This window comes from Alosa pseudoharengus, unplaced genomic scaffold (assembly GCF_046254945.1).
Source record: "Alosa pseudoharengus isolate Yale_2024_CS ecotype anadromous, Long Island Sound unplaced genomic scaffold, YU_APseudo_1.1 YU_APseudo_1.1_scf_11, whole genome shotgun sequence".
NCBI lineage: Eukaryota > Metazoa > Chordata > Actinopteri > Clupeiformes > Clupeidae > Alosa > Alosa pseudoharengus.
Genome location: NW_027468576.1, coordinates 22,253,962 through 22,258,237, shown reverse-complemented (window position 1 = coordinate 22,258,237; position 4,276 = coordinate 22,253,962). Strand labels below are relative to the sequence as shown.

General features: G+C 41.2%; 1 protein-coding gene across 1 annotated transcript in view; it reads left to right on the top strand.

The window, feature by feature from the left end:
- Nucleotides 1-414: 414 nt before the first annotated feature.
- tgfbr3 (transforming growth factor, beta receptor III) overlaps nucleotides 415-4,276 on the top strand; it is a 106,708-nt gene continuing 102,846 nt past the window's right edge. Inside the window, exon 1 of the mRNA XM_076278423.1 lies at nucleotides 415-653. The gene's annotated coding sequence lies outside the window, so the exon portion shown is untranslated. The remainder of the gene's footprint in view (nucleotides 654-4,276) is intronic.

The window sequence follows — 4,276 nt, the reverse complement described above, 5'->3', positions numbered from 1 at the left end:
TTTAAACTGGAGGGTACAATGACAGTTTGGCAGTAAACATCTTTTAACCCCAGTTTAATTTAACTTGTAAAAAACTATAAGAGTTCTAACAATGTGTATATATATATATATATATATATATATATATATATATATATATATACATACACACACACACACACACACAATGGATTGACCTTATCTCAACATCACTACATATTTGCCCAAAATAAAAAAAAAATAATTCGTTTGACATGTGCAATTTAAGCCTAATTGATTTCCCAAACTACAATCATTGACTTAGCTCGAGAGCAGGCGTCCATGGTCGTGCACGAGCCAAGATCTGATCATTCTCCAATGAAAAGCAATAACTTGAGGTGATTGATGTAGTCCTCAGCCTCCTCCTACTGGCCCCACCTCCGGCTGAAGCACAGCGAAAGCGGGGGCAGGGGATTTAAAACTTTTTAGCGAACTATTACCGTGACTATTACCCCATCATTTAGGGAATACTGTCGCGCTGTTTGTCATCACATGTTTAGAGGAAGAGGGACGGCGTGTTCATCAACTTTGAGAGAAAAGCGAAGACACGTCCCATCTAGAGTTTCGGTTCATGGGCTCGAGCGGCTCCAACAACTACAGCAAAGTTCACGTTGACAATTCTGGAGACTTTCGGGGTATGTCCGTTTTCATGTTTTTCAAGCACATCGAAATATGATTCTCTCAGTAGTATGTTTCGTTCATGTAACAACCCAAGGACGAGTTTGTGTTATGACAAAACTTTACATAGCATCTGAGAGCTCGTTGCGCGCTTAGTCAGGACAACAACTTCTGGGGTGATGAAGTATCTGCATAGCAAGGATGCACGTTTCTCAGCACGTTGTTGTCATTGTGCATTTCTAAAACTCTCTGACGTATAACACAGTTTTGAATGTGTTTGGCATTGTCCGGTGAGCTGGTCTGTGGTGAAATATAGCCTACAACTACGTTGGACGTTAAAATTTGTTTACAAGTCGGAATTCCAAGATTAGCTCTCCAGTGCGCGTTATGTTCTTCCAGTGCATACAGAGCCGTTCCTGGTGTATACACAATGTGTTGAATTCCAGCCAATGATTATCTAAGTTCTGCGTAAAAAATAGGTTGTTTTGGTTAATTCATTTTTGATTATTAGCGCGCGCTTAGAAAGAGCGCAAGAGTCTGTGAATGACAGCCGGCGTGAAGTCTTGACGCATCGATATCTCCTCTGGTAAAATGCCTCAACATATCACGTGTAATGCGTGCTACATCTTTAAAATACAATTCTATAGACTTAGCCTATATACAGGTAACTGCCAGTATGTGTACTAGTTACAGTCAATAACCTCTAGTCTAGGCAATGCCATTAAACATTTGTGTTCTGTAGGCCTATAGTATGAATATAATGTGTGCTTTTTTTATAGCCTATTCTTTAAGTCGTTGAGCTGTCCAAACTCTGCAGGGTCTGCAACCACTCCGCTGACTCCTGTCAAGCCTCACAGGCTGTGAGATAAAAAATATAATTTGCCCTGACCTGAGCACAGAGACTAAACTACAGAAACAGCAAGTAAGCTGGACGCATGCAGGTAAATTACCTCCTCAGAGAAGCTTACACATACAGTACATCCAAATTGTGGTAGATTTTCGAGAGTTAGAACAGAAGGTGATTTTGGCATTGGCAGATCTGCTAATAGTTGCATGAGCTCTAGTGAAGTCTGATGTCCTACTTCTGTTTTCCAAAGAAATTATGCATTGCCATAGGCTATTGTCCATAACTCGGGAAAGGATTATGTTTTCAATCGTCTTGAAAGTGTAATAAATTACCAATATGATTTGTTGAATGGGAGTTTTCAATGACATTTTAAATTTTTTTAGTTTAGTTTTCTCAGACAATTCTTAGTTGTCTTAGGAATTATACTGAAAGCAGTTATTTATAACAGAGATATATCAGGGATTTTACTCTCTCCTACTGTCTGTATTGATACAGGACACTCAAGTTATGGTGTGAGGGCATTGCAAAGCGACATTACTGATGTCAGTGAAGAGCTGCATGTACTCCATTAATAGCAAGGGCTGTCTTGGGTCTCACCCAGCCTCCTTCAGTATTGTCTCTGTGTGCTGAGCCTTCATTGTTTCAGAGAGTGATGTGATGCATGAGCAGATTCTCTGTGGAGAGAGAAAGGACAGAGAGAGAGTGAGAGAGAGGTGGGAAGAAGAGTGATATTGGTGGCTTTGCACCAACTTTTTGTTGCCATCCTTAGAAGAGCAAATAAAAGGATGAGCTTACTGATGATATTTAATGAGCCGTACATGGAATATAATAGGTTTCATAAGACCTCAGTTTTTGTGACTTTTCTTTTTCGTTTGAGTCTGTTACCTGTTGATATAGCCTATTCAGTAGTACAAGATTTTATTTAAAAAAAATGAATCTCTTGAAGATAGTATACTTTGCATTCTTGTTAGCTGTTAATATTAGCTATCATTGTCCTGATGCAGCTGTTTACTTGGTTGTATAGTTTGTGCAAATGTGGAGAGTGTTTGTGTGCAAGGGACAGAATTTATGTTTTTCTGTTGCATGCATCTTATTTGTGGATTGATTTGTAGTTGTACAGTGATGCACAGTGCTCTATAATCTGGCAGGTATTCTCTGTATGATGCTAGGAGAGGACAAGCAAGAGAGCCTCAGAGCAAAGCAAGTCTCTCAGGGCCTGTGTGCATGAGCTGTCTGCTGTGACTCACTAATACGTCTGGTGTGTGCTGTGTGGGTAAGCGCATAGACAATAAACACACACACACACACACACACACACACACACATCCACACACACACACACACACACACACACACACACACACACACACACCTCTCTCTCTCTCTCTATCTCTCTGTTTCTCTCTCTCTCTCTCTCTAATGCACACACACACACAGACACATACACACGCAAAAACCACATCCAGAATACTGCAAGCTACAACACCTACAGTATAACTTTGTTGGTGGACAGGGCTACGACCGTGTCTATTACTGTGTGTGTAGTGTTTATCTCTGTGTGTGTCCCCACACACATTCGCATGTAGAAGCATGATGCAGGTGCGTAAGCGTAGCCTCACACAGCTGGCCACACCATGCGTCCCCAGAGAGTCGCACTTCGACACGTGGCCACGGCCCTCGCCAAGACACAGAGAGAAAGAGAGAGAATCCATTTGGCTCGAGCACCCACGTCCTCGGCCATAAACATGTCAACTGGGGCTGCATCATCAGTCGCTTACGCAATTAAGGAACAGGACATTGTTTAGACTGAGCATCTTTGGCAAAGGGGCAGGCCAAGTTGTGCAGCCAGGACTTATCATTTCCAGACAACAGCAGTCTAGTGATGTGTGCATGGTTTCCAGTCATCAACATTTTCAAGCCTTTTAGCCGATTATCACTTGTTGACACCTGATTGATTGATCCTGTTGAAGTCGGTGTGGTACTGTATGAACTTGGCCAGTGTTTGTGATGTTCTCGGAAGGCATGATATGATCCTTGTTAACTTCTAATAAATTATGATTAAATTAAATTTTGTTAAAACTTAGAAATTGAAATGAACAGGATATTTACTCTAAGATTACTGAGGAAGAGCAAGAGAGTGCTAAATGTAGGAATTCTCCTACAGGGCAGAGCAACATACATCCAGACAACAACTACAAAAATAAGATTTGGTGCTGTGATTGCATGATTAAAAGCTGACAGCTCTTCTCAGGGTTTTGAGTATTGCAATCTTATACATTTTTTATGACCGATATTAAGAAATGGTTTATAAATTAAGACATTACAGAATTCTTTCACTGCGTTACCTTTAAAAGGTCTATGTCACTATCTAGATTTTTTTCTCTAATGGATGGTGAAGGACATGTTTGTTTTGGAATGATCAGAGGAAGCTGGTGGCATTGGAGAGATAGGCATGTGTCAGTGGGCAATGCCAAAACCCGACAGGTCACCCCGGCAAGATTGTCAGCTGCCCCTGACCCCACAGAGCTTTATCTGTCATCAAACGATGGACGTCAGGCCAGTGAGATAAAAAAAAAGGAATGTTTGAAATGTTACCAGAACTGACCACACATGTGTGTCCCCTCAAAATGAACCATATTACTGCATCTGTTTTTTGTATGTTGTTATGGATTCAGTCACCACTGTGCTTTCATGTGCGTATGTGCTCTGATCTGCTCCGAGCGTCTAAGTTTGGACAGAGTTAGTGGGGGAGAGAAGGAGAAAGAGAGAAACTGAAGAAGAGAAAGTGGAGAG